The 18,764-nt window shown below is 40.3% G+C and overlaps 1 pseudogene; it reads left to right on the top strand.

The window, feature by feature from the left end:
- The first annotated feature begins 431 nt into the window (after positions 1 to 431).
- On the top strand, positions 432 to 1,483 carry LOC139722225 (uncharacterized; annotated as a pseudogene).
- Positions 1,484 to 18,764: the final 17,281 nt, after the last annotated feature.

An 18,764-nucleotide genomic window follows, 5' to 3' on the forward strand; every position in this document is an offset into this window, starting at 1 on the left:
TAATTTATTCGGAATCATGTCTGGGTTGTACACCTGTCACCGATCAGAGAACGCCACACATTCAAAGTATTGTGTCCTTATTCAGATGCAAATGAGTACCTGTTCATGTAGTGTGTATAAGTAGCCTGCTCACATCCGTACACGTCAGTGTACATTTTGTGGCCGACCAGAAGAACTTTGAGATGGAAGACCTGCAAGGCGATATTGAGCGGCTGCTCAACGAACCGTGCTCCCCAATACCGAGCGACATGCAGCTGGTGAACGAGAACTCAGGAGGCAAGCTGAGAGGTCCCAAGGGCCGGAGCAAGAAGACGCGCCCACAGGCAGGGGCGCATCCCCCCGAAGCATCTGCTGTAACTACAGCGGCAGGCGCTATCCCTGCCCCAACCATTTCAGCAGGCGTGATCCCTGCTGGCTCTCTGGCGGGCGCGATCCCCGCCCAGATGACTGCACCGGCGGCGTTGGGCGCACCCCCCAACGAAGCCTGCTCCGCGTCTCGCTTCTCAGAACTCGCAACTGCCGTTTCCACACTGCAGTCCACGGTCATGTCCTTGCTGGACACCCAAGCCCCTCCAGCACCGCAAGAGCAACCACCCCGTGACGACGACATCGACATGGAAATTGAAGATCTGGTTCAGCAGGACAGCGGGGTTCTCGGCGAGTTCTCTGATATGGTGGATCACCAGAGCGAACCCGTTGGAGCAGCAGTGAGCGACAGGCTCGCTAATATTGTGAACAAACTCATTCGGGTGAAACTGAAAGAATCCACTCTGAAATCTAAGCAGGAGTCATATCCAAGGCCTGCCAACTGCGATGCCGTTTCCACTTGCAGGGTTAACCCAGAAGTATGGCACGTACTAAAAACCGAAACACGAGTGACAGATTCGAAACTACAAAAGGTGCAGTCCCTTTTTTGACGGCAACGACGCCCCTTGCGAGAGCAGCGGACGAGCTGCTATCGCAAAATACGCCCCTTTCCTCCCGGGCGTCCAAACTCATTCTCGATGGTATCGCCCTAATCGGAGCAGCAAACGTCGAGCTGAATGCGAAACGCAGGGATTTCATCCGACCCGAATTAAGCCCGACGTTCAGCCCGCTGTGTTCCGAAGAGATGGCGCAGAAACCATCCACGTTTCTGTTCGGGGACGACCTCCCACAAAAGTGTAAAGAACTTCGTGACACCGAGAAGCTGGGACTGAGTGTTCGCAACACCAGTCTCCCTAAGAGGAGCTTCAGGCAGGCGTATAGGGGCGCCTACCCGAGGAGACACCCCGGGCACGCCGGACGATACGATCCGTACCCGCAACGGAGGAGCGACGTTCCCTCCTCTCCGAGGTTTCCACCCAGGCAGCACCCAAACTTCAGCGGCCGACGGGCGCCGACATATCGCGGCCGTCCAGGCAGAGACAACCCGAGGCCGGACAAGTAACTCGTCCACAGGACGGAGTGAGTAAATTGCCTTCAAAAACTTCGCCTCCCCCGGTCGTGGGAGGTAGGCTGGCTCAATTTGCGGATAGTTGGAAGCTGATTACGTCTGACCAGTGGGTCTTAGACGCTATACAACACCATCATATTGAATTTGACCAATTGCCTTTTCAAAACTTCGTTCCAAACGAAATAAGTTTTTCACCTCGTGAAACTACCATTATCGACCATGAAATTACGAAGCTTCTCAATAAGAACGCTATTGAGCCATGCCTCCACCAAGACGGGGAGTTCGTATCTAATATTTTCATAACGCCTAAAAAAGATGGATCTTTTAGGCCCGTCATTAATCTGAAAGGCCTGAACAAGTTTGTTTCATATCATCATTTCAAAATGGAGACTTTTGAATCGGCACTCCTCCTTGTAGAACCAAATTGTTTTTTCGCGTCTATCGATTTGAAAGATGCGTATTTTAGCATACCGATAGCACCAGAACATAGAAAATTTCTTCGCTTTCATTGGAAGGGCAAACTGTTTCAGTTTCGCGTTCTGCCTTTTGGACTGAGCAGTGCCCCCCGGGTGTTCACAAAAGTACTAAAACCCCCAATAGCTGCCCTCCGCAATTTAGGAGATGTATCATGTAACTACATCGATGACGCCCTATCAATCGCTCGTAGCTATGACGACTGTACGGCGAATGTTAAGAACCGAATCGAACTTTTTGAGTCACTTGGATTCGTCATTAACAAGGAAAAGTCCGTGTGCGAGCCCCGCACTAATGTTGAGTTTCTGGGCTTCATTATAGATTCAGTAACTATGACAATCAGCCTCCCAGAAAGAAGGAGCGACACTATTATCCAAACATGCATTTCTTTGATAAATAAACGGACAACGAAGATACGCTCGCTATCTCGCGCTATTGGGCTCGTCCTTGCAGCGGAAATCGCTATTCCTTATGGGGCCATTTTTCGGAGGGATCTTGAAATTGAGAAAAATATTGCTTTGCAATGCAATCAAGGGGATTTTGAAGCTATCATTTCCCTGTCAGATAAGGCACGTCATGCCCTCCAGTGGTGGGCATCGAATTCAAGTAACTCATTTTCGCCTATCATGCGGAACATTGACCTGGAATTCGAGACAGATGCATCTCTCGAAGGCTGGGGCGTCTACTGCCCGACTAACAAGCGCAGCACGCACGGACAATGGAGCTCCGGAGAAAGGAATCTCCACATTAACAATCTCGAATTGCTCGCAGTTCTTTTTGCCCTCCAATCACTATGTTCAAACGAATCTGGCATTAACATTCGTGTTAAATCGGACAATGTTTCAGTAGTGTCGTGCATTAATCACTTCGGGACTTGCCATTCCCCCGAGTTACATAATATCTCGCGCACAATCTGGCTCTGGTGTCTAGACAGAAACATCTGGCTGTCCGCCGTACACATTCCCGGCGTTGAGAATTCAATAGCAGACGGCTACTCGCGCACATTTAATTTGAATACTGAATGGATGCTCGCAGCGCATATTTTCGACTCACTCTCTGAACTATTTTTCACACCAGAGGTAGACTTATTTGCATCGCGCCTGAACTTTCGCATGACTCCCTTTGTTTCTTGGCGTCCTGATCCCGAAGCCATGGCAACCGACGCATTCTGCCTCGATTGGGGGCGCTTTCGCAGCTACATCTTTCCTCCCTTCTGCCTAATGAGTAAAATTCTACGGAAATTGTCTAATGATCAGGCTCAGGCCATCATAGTTTTTCCTTTGTGGAAGACACAAAGTTGGTATCCCAAGCTAATGAGCATGCTAGTAGACCACCCAGTGATTCTGCCTCCCGCTAACCGAATTTTATCTCTCCCTTCCTCCGACAGCCAACATCCGCTATCACATCACCTGACGTTAGCGGCATGTCATGTGTCCGGGAACGCCTACGCATCAGAGGCCTTTCACATGCAGCTTCCGAGATCATCATGCGGTCATGGAGACAGTCAACTCGGAGGTGCTATAACTCGGCATACAGGAGATGGCGCCGTTTCTGTTGTACGTGGAAAAGCGATCCACTTTGCTCGGATGTAAGCATCGTTCTTAATTTTCTGGCGGAGGAGTTTCACGCTGGCGCAGCATACAGCACTCTGAATAGTTTACGCAGCTCATTATCTTCGTTTCTGCTCCCGTGTGACGGCCATCCAGTCGGATCACACCCACTCGTAACGAGATTCATGAGAGGGGTCTTCAACTCTAGACCACCGCGACCTCGATACAACTCTACCTGGGACGTCGCCGTGGTTTTGAATTACCTTCGCACGCTCAGCCCTAACGACAAGATTTCACTCGAACAGTTGTCTCACAAACTCGTCATGCTCATTGCCCTCGTCTCCAGTCAGAGAGCACATACTATAGCCTACATAGTTCCACATGACTCATCGGTCTCGAGTTCATCAGTCACCTTTTCAGTTAACCACATCACTAAAACTAGCAGGCCCGGGAAACTCGCTACGGCGATACAGTTGTCAGCATACCCAGAGGACGACCGTATCTGCGTTCTCCAAACGTTACGCGAATATCTTCGCAGGACGGCAAGTTTTCGAAGCGGGAATCGGTACCTCATTCTCTCTGTCAATCGCCCTCATCGCAACGTTTCCCCCCAAACGATTAGCCGATGGCTTAAAGGCGTCCTCCAGTCAGCCGGTATCGACACAGCTACATATAAAGGGCACAGTACTCGCGCCGCCTCTACGAGTGCCGCTCTAAGAGGCGGGACGGATATAGACACAATACTTTCCACAGCAGGATGGAGCTCTGCTAGAACTTTCGCGAGATTTTATCAGAAGCCTATTGAACTGAAGAAAAAGTCACTTGATATTTCATCTCTCGAGTAAGAGTCATGTTATTTTTTGCCTTTCTCAATCTCATGAGTCATAAGACGGGCAATGGAGCCCCTGCATGAATAAAGTTTGATCATGCCCGAACAAAATAATTACTCTGCTTGCTGAGTCTCATTCAACCATCGTCTTTGAAATCCCAGACATGATTCCCAATAAATTAGGCTGTACGAAGTAGAATTGATAGATTAAACGAGATTTAAATGAAATTTAACATTGAAGTTTAATCATAATTCTACGAAGTACTAAGCCTAATATGAGGAATCATGTCCCACCCGATAATACGGTTCATCCCGTCTCCTGACGTGAATGAGTGCTAAGTAATCCATGAATTGCACTGAGTTGTGATGGTGAGAATGAATTTCTTGCCCGCCCCTTCTTACTGTGGTTGAATGAGTCTGACTTTAAATACTGACGTGTACGGATGTGAGCAGGCTACTTATACACACTACATGAACAGGTACTCATTTGCATCTGAATAAGGACACAATACTTTGAATGTGTGGCGTTCTCTGATCGGTGACAGGTGTACAACCCAGACATGATTCCTCATATTAGGCTTAGTATACTTCGTAGAATTATGATTAAACTTCAATGTTAAATTTCATTTAAATCTCGTTTAATCTATCAATTATCAGTGATGCAATGAATAACGCAGAAGGGCTACAGCTTAAGCATTGCTTGATTTGCATGCAGCCCTCGTACATGATACATAACATATAGAAAAATAAGGGTAGGGATGACTTGCATAGAGATAGGATAGGAGAAAGGAGAGAGGAGAGGTCTGTCTGCTTTCGCTAATACACAAAGTGAGATCACCTGGATCACTGAATAGTAAAGCATGGCAAAGTATTTTCTCACCGAGGTACAGGTGAACAGTTACAGGTCATGGTCGGTTACATAACATTACGCAATGAATTCTGAACGGCGATAATTCAACAAGGGATTTTCACATACAATACAATTGCAATGACATTATAAGATCACTGATATCCAGAGAGCAGCATTGTCTTTACAGCTTTCTTGAAAGAATACATAGACTTTAAAATTCGAATTTCTGAAGGAAGAGAGTTCCAAATATCAGGTCCAGTGTGTCTGATAGATTTCAGAGCCATCACGGTTTTAGGATTTTGTAGATGAAATTTATCAGATTGCCTTGTGGGATAAGAATGTATATCCTTGTTTAGCTGAAATAATGAGAAGAAAGAAGATGGCAAACTGACCGTTATACAGACGAAAACATAAACAGTGAATTTTGCAAAAAATTAATATCATTTACCTTTAGTGTTTTTTAATTCTACGAACAAAGGATCTGAGTGGTCCCAATGACCTGAATTGGTACATATACGTATAGCTTTCTTTTGTAGGAGCAATATACTGTCAATGTGACTTTTCGCAGTTGCCCAAACAATGTTACAATATGAGATATTCGACAATATCAACGAAATTATAAAGCATAAATAGAATATTCTTTGGGACATAATACTTAAGCTTACAGAGTATACCAACATTACGAGACACTTTATCTGAGATGTATTGCACATGAGCATTCCATTTCATATTTTCACTGATATATATTCCAAGGAATTTGACACTTTCTTTTTGCTCCAATAATATACCATCCACCATTATATTCAATTGGCGCATTTCATTTTTATGCTTCTTATTATGAAAATAAATAAGATTTGTCTTTTTTAAGTTGAGTGACAATCTATTGCTCTTAAACCATGTAGATAATTTCGGCAATTCAGTATTAAGAGTTCTTAAAAGCGACTGAAAGTCAGAATTGGAACAAAATACATTGGTGTCATCGGCGAACAGAATATATTGCAGTAACTTAGAGGAATTTGTAATATCATTTATATACACTAGAAATAGTAGTGGTCCCAATATGGATCCTTGTGGGACGCCACAATGTATGGTTAAAACTTCAGAGTTTACCGATTCATAGTATACGTATTGTTGTCTATTTGATAAATAATCTTCAAACCATTCCAGTGGAATGCCACGAACGCCATAACAATGTAATTTGCGTAAAAGGATAGTGTGATCAAGAGTGTCGAATGCCTTGCTTAGGTCCATGAACACACCAATGACATGTTTTTGTTCAGCTAAGGCAGTCGACACTCTGTCATACAACTGGGCTAGTGCCATATCAGTAGAGTGAAATTTCCTGAAACCATTATTGGTCTTGGTTCAGTATATCATTTTGTAATAAAAAAATCATACAGTCTGTTATAAACAAGTCTTTCTATGACTTTAGAAAGACTAGGAAGAATAGAGATAGGTCGGTAATTCGAAAGAAAAGAAGAGTCATCTTTTTTGTATATTGGAATAACTTTTGCAATTTTACATGCGTTCGGAAATACACCAGTTGACAACGACAAATTACAAATATGTACTAAAGGTGTCAATATACTCCCAACAATCTGTTTTAAAAAAGACGTGCTCATTTCATCATGACCACATGTATGACTAGATTTTATAGAATGCACAATATCAAGGATCTCATTAAAATCTGTTGGTTTGAAAAATAATGAATTATCGTTTGACGTGCCCAAGTACTGCGAGAAATCTGTCTGTGTATGATCAATCTTAGAAGCTTGACTAGGACCTACATTAACAAAGTACTCATTAAAACAACATGCTACATCTTTAGGATCACAAAACTTTTCTCAGAATTTGTCGGATATAATTGCTTTTCGGACATTTTATCCGACACTCTTGTAGTATTGTCATAATGATGTAATTTCTTTGCTGCACGTTGCTTTTAACCTCACATTCCATGTGTGTGTGTGTGTATGTGTGTGTGTACATATAAAGCCTTCTGTGAAAGAAAATTGCACAAATGCATGTCGTAAATTATGGCTCACTTCATGTGATATTGCGGAATAATTAGCAAAATAAGAAAGTCAGAGATTACGTTAGATACTAGTACAGTCTGTATGATGTATGAAACAAGTAATGATTAATAACAGACAGAATTTGTGTAAATTTTCGGAAGTGAACAGAGATGTCCGTTGCAGATCAATGTATTCCAATATTATGGCATTTTACAAAATCGTTGTTGCCTGATGGTCACTGCTATGTATTTAAATTGGTAATATTTACTGTTGGCTGTAGCGATTCGTATGGTTTCTACCGTACATAACATTACATGTTTCACCATATATTGTTGCTGTTAAGTCTGTTAAATATGACAGTATGATTCGCCTATCATAATCATTCTCAAATAAACACAAGCAAACACTTGTCAACACCCGATGACTTCGTCCCGTTCGTGTGAACCGGTTTACGTATAAGTATCATGTAGTCATGCTATTTTCAATTCATTTACTTCTTTTTTCAATTCAATTAAATACGTCGTATTTTGATTTTTTTTTCAAGAAAACGTAACACAGAATAAATTAGGAATTATATCAAAGGCATATATTCATGTACATTAGAATGTGCGAAAGGTACATGATATCTAACAAAAAAGATATACACACATATCGGTAAATATTAAGTTATCTTTAGAGGAGGAAAAAGAAGAAGAAAAAGAAGAAGAGAATATTAAACACGGGACAAAAACAAATTTCAATATATACATTCATATAAACGGATACCTGAGATCGTTAGACAGAATGTTTGAAAAAAAGAAGAAAAGAGTGATGTAGTGTTTCCTTTCTTTTGATCATGAATATGACGCATATTTGACTCTTTCTTTGATGTGTATCTATTGCACACCGACAGGAATATAATATATGTATATATATATATATATATATATATGTATATATATATATGTGTGTATATATATATATGTATATATATATATATATACTATGTAGTAAATTATGTATTATGTATTCATATGCATGAATGTTTATATGTATTATATACATATATATTGAGAGAGACAGAATAATAAAGATGCAAGAAATAGACGAATAACAGTCAGACCTTGCTCTCTTCGTTTTTGTGTCGTTTGTTTTTGTTTTGTTTCTTTGGAATCTTAACCTCTCATGTCTTTCCTTAAGTTTCTCTGGTTCTTGGCCTATGCGGCTGTAGATTTAATTGTGTGTGTACATTTCACATACGCCTAGAAATGCGTTCATTGTTATCCTGTTAAAATCTCTCAAAGCTGGTATAAAGTTTCGTAATGCTTATACAATGGTACAGTATTGGTAGAGATGAGAAGTGGGCTTTTAACTTTTTTTGCAAGATACCAAGAAAACTCTTAGGAAATAGTACAGAGCATACCATTCTAAGAGGAATTCAAAGTTTATTTGATAAAAATCGGGTTTGGAATGACTGAAACATCCAAAAATAAAGTAAAACAAAGCGATCGTAAAAAAATGTGGGTCCCACACTTTATCACATTGCTCTGTTTAGGATATATCAGCCATTTCAAAACCAATTTTTATCAAATAAACGTTGAATTCCTAATGGAATTACATGCTCTTTCATATTTTATAAGAGGTTTCTCATTATCTCACCAAAAAACATTAGAAACCTGAATTTTGGTCTCAACCAGAACTATACGATCCCTTTAAAAGGGATACATTACTAAATGAAATATTCCAAGGGATAGAATTCCTCTGAAAAGGGACGATTTCTTTTGTGAAGGACGCTTTCAGTCGTGTTAATTTAATCAATCGTAAACCCATGAGTTTCTATCTGGATAGATCTCAATGAAAAGCTCCGTCAGACGGGCGCTGGCTCCCTGTTTATTAAAGTACTTCCAATGTCATTTCGTTCTACACAATAATCATTTCAGGTATCATCATCTTAGTAGTGTGCTTTGAACTAACCATGCTAATGGTGGTTCAACATGATCATTCACAAAGGTAAGCATGAAAGATCTGCTTAAAAGCTGTTCGTTGAATGCTTGAAGAATGATGTGCCATTGAAAATAATAATTGAGGCTTTTGAACATGCTAACAAAATATTTCCTGACTGCTATCTGAACAAAAAGATGTCTCCAGCTAATCAGATTTACACAGACTAATGTCGTCCTTCAGAAATTATCTACCGAGATTGTTGGAGCTGAGAAAATCTCCTCTCATTTGCTATGGAATAGACTGCACACACAAACAGTATGATGTCCACAAACTTGCTCCTTCGATTTTTCCCAATGTTAATTTCTTTGCAAGTGGGATTCAAACCTTCAGATCGCAGCCTTATTTCTGATATGTGGGTGACAAAGTCCCTTCGATTTTTCCCAATGTTAATTTCTTTGCACGTGGGATTCAAACCTTCAGGTCGCAGCCTTATTTCTCATATATGGGTGACAATGTCATGTGCTGCATGACAAAAGTCAGCCCCCCCCCCCCCCGAAAAAAAAAAAGACAGAACGGTCCATTTGGCTAGATGAATCGGGCCGTTACTTCCCCGATGATAGACACAAACGGTATGATGTCCACAAACTTGCTCCTTCGATTTTTCCCAATGTTAATTTCTTTGCACGTGGGATTCAAACCTTCAGGTCGCAGCCTTATTTCTCATATATGGGTGACAATGTCATGTGCTGCATGACAAAAGTCAGCCCCCCCCCCCCGAAAAAAAAAGACAGACTTACCAACAGATTTGGACTTCATGATAAACCTGCATGGCAATACACCTGTCAGAGTTCTTCATGTCTCCTTGGGGGCATTTCATGAAGGAACTTGTCGGATAAAATATCTGCCAAGTCAATTATATCCGACAAGTTTTGAGAAATTCTTTAGTCTGATTGGCTGTTTTCTCAGAATTTGTCGGATATAATTGCTTTTCGGACATTTTATCCGACAAGTTCCTTCATGAAATGCCCCCCTGATCTGCAAGTTATATTAGCTTTAATAGACAAAGACACAATTTTGCAGTTCTTACTAACGTGACAATTCTCGTTCCTGCCTTTGACGCGGCGGCTTCTCCTAGAATACTCTAGCAGGCTCTAGTGAAAGTAAATTAATCTCGACTGATACTGCGTGAGTGTTTAAAAATATGTTTGATTTTACAGCTTTGACTTGGAACCCCATCTGCAGGCATATATCTAACCCTTAACATGGTGTTGATTCTATGTTCCAACACTATTCTTCTGGTCATCATCCATCGACAAATCAAACAACAAGAAACCACCAAACTACTCTACAAGCCTTTTGCCTGCCTGAATCTATCTTTTGGCTTATGTTGGTGTCTGTACCAACGGCATAACCTGGTACGTCGCCAACACGGATCCCGCGTTGTGCAAATTGATAAACCTATTCCTTCCGGCGCTAAGTCGGATTTTGTTAAGTCTGCTTTCCTCTTGTATCTGTGCCATCAGTTTGAATCTGTATGTGTTGGTGAGTCGACCACTACGATACCGCGTAATTGTAACTCCAAAGAGAGTTAAAACAGCCTTTTCAATCTGGACAGTCTTCATGAGTGTGATATTATCGTTTTACCTCCCATTTCCGCAAATACCATTTGTTGATAGCATTTACTGCGTTTGTGTCACTAACCGAGAACGCGATTTTCCAGCCTGGGTCAGCGTTGTTGGAAAGGTGTCTTTCGTTGTGCCATCTGTAATCAATCTAGCGGTATCCACGACTTTAAATCTACTGTCACTTAGAATTGCTCGTAGAAATACCTTTCTGAATGAAACCAGCAAGAGGAAGGATCTTAAACCTGAGAACGTTGATGAGTCCAAGAAGAAGCCACCTTCCTGTGGACCATCGGCCGATCGAGTGTCTTCTGGTCCGGAGATGTTCCTTCGTCGTACCACTTACAGTTAACGGTCCAACACCCGAGGTGCTTGCACTGTACTCCTGCTTGCTGGCATGTCATTCCTTAGCCTAGTCCCCTACATCGTGTCTACGTTGTCGCCGGTCACTACTATAGCATTTTACATCTTGGATGTTGCCTTGACAATAAATCTTTGGATGCAGCCAATAGTGTACGTGATTACCAACAGAATGGGCGAAAATTCGGGAGGGATTGTGGAACATTCGTTGAGGGATTCGGCTCATTTTGAAATGTTCAAAACCACCCAAATATGATACCCTCAAAACTACTCCCTAATGTGGCCCCGACAAATTTCATTCGGGCCACATTCGGGATGTATTCGGATGGAATTCTGTTGGATTCGGGGAGGCATTCGGGGTATTCTGGGTAGATTCGGGCCTATTTGTATCATCGGGGAAGTAACGGCCCGATTCATCTAGCCAAAATGGACCTGAATACCACGAATAGAGCCGAATCTGCCCGGAATGCCCCGAATACCTCCCCGAATCCATCCGAATCGTGACCGGAATACAGAGCAGAGTACAGGCAAGTGAGCCGAATAGACCAGAATACATCCGAGTAGCAGCCGAATATGTCGATTGAGCGGTCAGAATGAGCCGAATGGCCTCGGTGATATAGCCACATTGGCGATTTTGCAACAAAAATAAATTGAGTTGCAAATATATACCTATGATCTCTATGATATTTTTGAAGCCCGAAAGATCAATAAAGGCCAAAAATAATTGGGGAAACAAAGAATTTTCTGTCAAATCCATGTTCAAATGAAATTGGAGAAGCAATATAAAAAATGGTAGGATTTTGAATTGATTTCTCAAATTAAGAGGATTGTAAATTTTATTTGGTTCTTTAATTTGTATCATGAATTCTTAAATTTATTACTAAATTGAATGAATGAAATAAAGATTTTCTGTCCAGCTAATAATCTTTGTGCACAAATCCCTATGTTATTTAAAGTTTGAGTAAACAGAAAATTCTTATTTTCCCTTATTTTCCACCTTAAGTTTCCCGCTTCGATTTTGTTTGAGGTTATAAAGAGAAGAGGAGAACGAACACTTATTTTTTGCTATTTCATTCATGTCTCTCACTGCGTTAAACTGGTCTTGTGCTAACATTGTTATCTTAAAGTACATTTGCAAATGAAAGACAATAATTATGTCAATTCTCGCCATTTTTACTTTTGTGCCTTGGAGGACAAAAACAAATGTGTTCACGCATGAGTAATGTTTCGCTTTATTTTGACGTACTAGGTTGATAGAAAATTAAATTATCTTTAGTATGGTATATAATACATTGATTTTAATCAAAGTTTTCTATGAAAATTATGAACTTGAAAAGGTGTTTTCTATGTTTCTTTCTTTCTTTTTTGGTGAGTGTATAATTCAGAGAGAGAGAGAGAGAGAGAGGGAGGATATTTACACATGGAAGAAATAGAAGAAAATGGAAGAAATAGCCGAGTACCAGCAAGATATCGCTCATTCTCTTCTTATCTCAAACTTTCATGTCTCGTTTCATGTCTTTCTTATCTTGCAGATATGTTGTAGGTCTGAACGGACGTTGATAATCAATGTCCTTGAACATCACATAGAGTTGATCATGTGCTCACTATTATTCGGTTCATACAAACTCTCCTCTGTCAAAGCTAGTATAAAGCCTTGTAAATATTCCTAGATACAGGATCACATGAAATAGCTTTAAAAATTAAGATAAAATTTTAATGTAAAGGATCGATTCCTAATCTGAAAGACTCTCTCAGTCGTGTTAACTTAATTTACCGCGAGACCCATGAGTATGAGTTGCTACGAGAATCGATATTCAAAAGAACTCTATCAGACGGGTGCTGGCTCGCTGTCTATTGTACCAAATACTTCTAATAGAACATTTGGCTCTATACTACAATCATTTTAGATATTATCCACATAAAAACAAATTGTCAGCTCATAGTGTGTTCATCAGCTTTATTCACAGAGATAAGCAGGAAAGACGTGCTTTATAGCTGTTTGTTTCCTGTTTGAAAAATGACGAGAGAAAAAAATACCTGAGGTTTTGTGATGTGATTCACTTGGACATGCTTAAGAAATATTTCCCAATTTCTGTCTTAAGTCAGGGAAAATGTCTTCAGCCAATCAGATTCTCTTTTAATCTACACAAACTGTGTTGTATTTTAGTGTTATCTACTGTGATTATTGTCGGCGGTGAGGAAATCTCATCTCATTGGCCAACTTTGAGGGTCGGACTGCACATATCAACCCAATGATGTCCAGCTTGATTTATTTAAATTTTCGTTTTATCGGATGTGGGATCACACCTTCTAGTGGCAAAATTGTTTCTCATATGGCGTGAAATGTAAGACGGACCTACCAACAGATTAGAACCTGATATCATAGCCATTCATCGGAATACAGTTATTTTTGTCTTTCATTTCTTGTGATCTGGAAGTCATAGAAGCCCATAAGACAGAGACGTAATTTACCGTTTTTACTTCCTAAGCACTTCTCTTTGCTGCTTTAGTTTCATTGGCTTCTCCAGGGAAAATTTGAGGGAAATAATTATTATACCCGAGAATATGCGATTACTCTAAACCATGTTTAAATATACAGCTTTGACATGGACTCCCATCTGCACATATCTAACCCTTAACATGGTGTTGATACTATGTTCCAACACCGTGTGGTGCATATCTAACTGTGACAAATACAGAAAAAGGGTGCGGATCGGTAGCTTAGACTAATGTGAATGATATCAAACGTCAGTATATTAAAGTCAACCGACAGCGAAAAATCCAGTATATGATAACGAACTGTTACGAGTATATCAATTGAAAATTAGTCATCTTAATAGAAGAAAAAACTTATGGTCAATAATTATAATACCACTCGCTCCCGTATCCAAATAAAAACCTTTAACCGTCATCATAAAATTTTCTTCATTCACATTATCATGATGGTATCACATCACTGTTTTCGTGTGATTACCACTTACATGTACATTTTACGTGCATACATTATCAGGAGATTTTTCAACGTAGTGTTGGCACTTCCGTAAGTAAATTATTTGAACTTAATTGACTTGAAGTCGGAGTGAAACTTGTATAATAAACAAACCGCGGGTATGAATTAAAGGGGAATTTATAACAATTATATTCATATCAATTGAGTGAAATTTTTTTTTCGTATTTTAGTAAAATTTGAGAAAATTGGACGGTTCTAAAGTTTAAAATTTTCGAAGTTTGTTGAAACCATGTGCCGTAATTGTTATAAATAAATTGGCTCCAAACATGACCAATGACTGGGGAACGATGTAGAGGAAGGATAAACAGACTTTCTTACTATATAGTTTCATATTTCTAGCATAATGAAAGACCTTATGGTTTACCTCAGTCAAAAGGCAGGGACAACTACAAACATGCTATAGACCATTAATAGATGTCAGTAACAAAAGGAGGGAATACGTACTTTTGTAGAGATTTAATTTGTGAAGAATATCTTTACGTTTCCTACGTTTCGTTCCCCAGCTGTGACAACCCGAACTATTCGTTATCCAGCAATGACGACACTCGGATTTAGCCAAATCTTCGAAGTTCATAATTTTTGCATTATCATTGTTATTTCAGTTCATTCATTTTATTTCATTTTGAGCAAAAGTATAAAATGCAATTTCACATTTGCCCATACATACGAAATCAATGCACCTCATTCAATTTACAGTTTTAAGAGAATGCTATCATGATAGGCAAACTGACACAGGATTGCATCAAGGAAAAGTTGTCGGAAATGGAGGGAACTGTTGGAAAGCCTATAGTTTGTCGAATGCAGTCCCCTCATGAGCAGTAACTAGTAGTAACTAGTAATAGTAACTAACGAAACGATAAGGCAAATTGAGAACTGAGAAACAGGAAAAACCTTATACAGATCATACGCGCACAACCACACACAGATAGAAATAAAGTAGCTCTCTAGTGGAAGAGATTCGCATTGAAAGAATATACAGAAGATCAGAGTGGACAGGAAGATGGGGACAAGGAGTATTATTAGGGCATAGATGAGAAAGCACACATTTCCCATCTTTATGTTGTTCTACATCTATGAATACTCCAGTATGCGTATTAGTATGGAATGCCAATACAAAGTTTTAACTCGATTGAAATGGATCGACATGTCGTGCGAAAGACGCTCCAAGCCATGTTATGTTGATGAACGGACAGGAGTCGTTTTTTTTTTTTGCCTCTAGATCTTCATAAACACTTCATCAGATAGGCACTGATAGTCATGTACCTCCCACATAAAATACTTAATGTCATTTTGCTTTCACCATTTTCATTATTTGATTTGTTGTCAATTAACGTATATTGGATTTTTAACACAAAGTGGTTCACCATTGATTATACCGCACAATTGCCAGGCAAAAAGCGTTCTCAATAGATTAGTTGTTTGTAGAATAAAATAATGGAGCCCGGTTTGCCTGTTCAAAATAATAATGGATTATGCCCTTGAAGCTTTAGAATGTGTTACCCTTCGCATATGCTGACATAGCTGTGCTTGGAAACTGTGGGGAGAAACATATCTTAGGGCTGTAATCTGAGGGCCAAGCGGAAAGGACTACAGCCAATTAGATTTCGATTAAATGAGCACTGAGAGTGAAGTCCTTGCATTATATACTGTGATTGTCAATGTAGAGAAAATCTACTCTCATTGGCCAATTGTCATTCTAGCCAGTGAGGGAGGACGTTCAAGTTGTAAAGTTGTTTCTCGCGTGGCGTTACATATGATATGCATGTGGAGAACTTTGCAAACATTTAGATTTGACGGACAAAACTAAACTAACAGATCACAACTGGACTTCAACGTGCATGAGAATACACACTTTCCAGAGTCTTCATTTTCTCGTGATTTGCAAGGTCTATCCACCTGTTGGCGGGACGAAATTTGTCAATTTTTGTATTTCACTGGCATTCAGTCAATACTTTTGACGCAACGACTCGCTTCTCAAAGAATTCATGGGATGAGAAGATATTGAAAACTGCTTGGTGATTATTTTACACTATGCTCAACGTAACGGCTTTGTCATGGACTCCCTTCTGCACTTATCTAACCTTTAACATGGTGTTGATTCTATGTTCCAACACCGTTCTTCTGGCCGTCATTCATCGACAAGTCAAACAGCGAGAAACCACTAAACTACTTTACAAGCTTTTTACCTGCCTGAATCTATCTTTTGGCTTGTGCTGGTGTCTGTACAGCATAGCCTGGTACGCGGCCAACACGGATCCCGCGTTGTGTAGGTTGACAACAATGTTCCTTCCAGCGTCGAACCGGATTTTGTTAACTCTGCTTTCGTCTTGTATCTGTGTCATCAGTCAAAATTTGTATCTGTTGGTGAGTCGACCATTACGATACCGCCTAATTGTAACCCCGAAGAGAGTTAAAATAACCTTTTCACTCTGGACAGTCTTTATGAGTGTGATATTCTCGTTTTACCTCCCATTTCCGCAAATGCCTTTTGTCAATAACATTTATTGCGTTTGTGTCATGAAGCGAGACTGCGATTACCCAGGCTGGGTCAACGTTGTTAGAAAGGTGTCTCTTGTTGTGCCATCTGTAATCAATCTGGCGGTATCCACAACTTTGAATCTACTGTCACTTAGAATTGCTCGTAGAAATACCTTTCTGAATGAAAGCAGCAAGAGGAAAGATCTTAAACCTGAGAACGTCGATGGGTCCAAGAAAAAGCCACCTTCCTGTAGACGATCCGTCGATCGGGTGTCTTCTGGTCCGGAGATGTTCCTTCGTCGTACCACTTACAGTCACCGGTCCAACACCCGAGGTGCTTGCACTGTGCTCCTGCTTTCTGGCATGTCGTTTCTCAGCCTCTTGCCCTACATCGTGTCCATGTTGTCGCCGGACACTTTCATAGCGTTTTACATCATGGATGTTGCCTTGACAATAAACATTTGGATGCAGCCAATAGTATATGTTATTACCAATAGAGAGGCAAAGACAATTTGCCAGACTTTCTTACGTCGATGCATGTGTCTCGATTAGACAAAACATAATTCCCGTAAATGTATTCGTGATTATTTTTCCGCATGGTATAGATCGAAATATGATTCATTGTTGCTTATTGTTGCATTCTTTTTCATTTGTTTCCATATTTCATTTTTAACAACTATTCCTGATAGTTATTATGGTAACCTTGTGGCTACTCAGTAGCTACTTTAATTGTTAGATCGTGAATCCCTCAAGAGGAATACTTATACGTAGAATTTTCAACGTTTTTGCAAAGTAGTACATAATTAGCTTTGAAAAATACAAACAAGGGGGCGGATTGGTAGCTTAGTCAAATACAAAAAAAAAAAAACATTGAACGTCGGTGTATCAAAGTCATCAGTCAGCGAAAAATCAAGGATATGATAACAAACTATTACTTTAGTATATCAATGGAAAGTCAGTCATATTAAAAGAAGACAAACCTCCGGCAAAACAATTACCCCCCCCCCCCCCAAAAAAAAAAAAAAAATGATAATAATAATAAAGTCTTTATTGTTGGTATATTGGGGTGTATATAATACCCCTCACTTCTGTATCCAAATAAAAACCATTAACCGTCATTATAACGTTTTCTTGTTATTTACATTATCATGTAATAGGTCCTATCACTGTTTTCATGCGATTACCACTTACATCCACTTCACGCGCATTTATTATCAGGTGATTTATCAACGTAGTGTTGGATTGAAGTCAGAGTGAAACATGCATAGTAAACAAACAAACCACGTGTGTAAATCAAAGGGGAATTTATACAAATTAAATTCATGTCAATTCAGTGAAAAAAAAATCGTATGGTAGTGAAGTTTGAGAAAATTTGTCAGTTCAAAGTTTAGAACTTGTGAAGTTTTGTTGAAACCAAGTGCCGTAATTGTTATAAATCATGATAATATGCTAGACCAATAACAGATTTCAGTAACAAGAGGAGGGAATGTTATCGTTCGTAGAAATTTAATTTGTGTAGAATTTCTTTATGTTTCCTACTTTTCGCTAACCTCCTGTGACATCTCGCACTGTTCTGCCTGAATATGACCCGAGTCGGATGGATTCGGTGGATTCGGAACCTATTCGTCTCTGATTCGGGGAGCTTGCCGGATCAGAGACGAATGATTTCCCGAATCAGGGCAAAATCGCCAATGTGGCTATATTAGCGAGGCTATTCGGGTCATTCTGGCCGCTCAATCGACCTATTCGGCTGCTACTCAGACGTATTCTGGTCTATTCCGCTCACTTACCTGTACTCTGCTCTGTATTCCGGTCACGATTCGGATGGATTCGAGGAGGTATTCGGGGCATTCTGGGCAGATTCGGCTCTATTCGTGATATTCAGGTCCGTTTGGCTAGATGAATCGGGCCGTTACTTCCCCGATGATACGAATAGGCCCGAATCTGCCAAGAATACCCCGAATGCCTCCCCGAATCCAACAGAATTCCATCCGAATATATCCCGAATGTTTCCCGAATGAAATTTGTCGGGGCGACATTAGGGAGTAGTTTTGAGGGTATCATATTCGGGTGGTTTTGAACATTTCAAAATGAGCTGAATCCCTCCACGAATGTTCCAGACGCCCTCCCGAATTTTCGCCCATTCGGGGAAGGAGAACAGAATACTCCTAAATACGTATTCGGGTGGATTCGCAGCTGATTCGGCTCCGGTGTAACCGAG

Source organism: Diadema antillarum, unplaced genomic scaffold (assembly GCF_040938485.1).
Source record: "Diadema antillarum isolate AM-2024a unplaced genomic scaffold, OU_Dant_1.0 scf00000162, whole genome shotgun sequence".
Classification (NCBI taxonomy): domain Eukaryota; kingdom Metazoa; phylum Echinodermata; class Echinoidea; order Diadematoida; family Diadematidae; genus Diadema; species Diadema antillarum.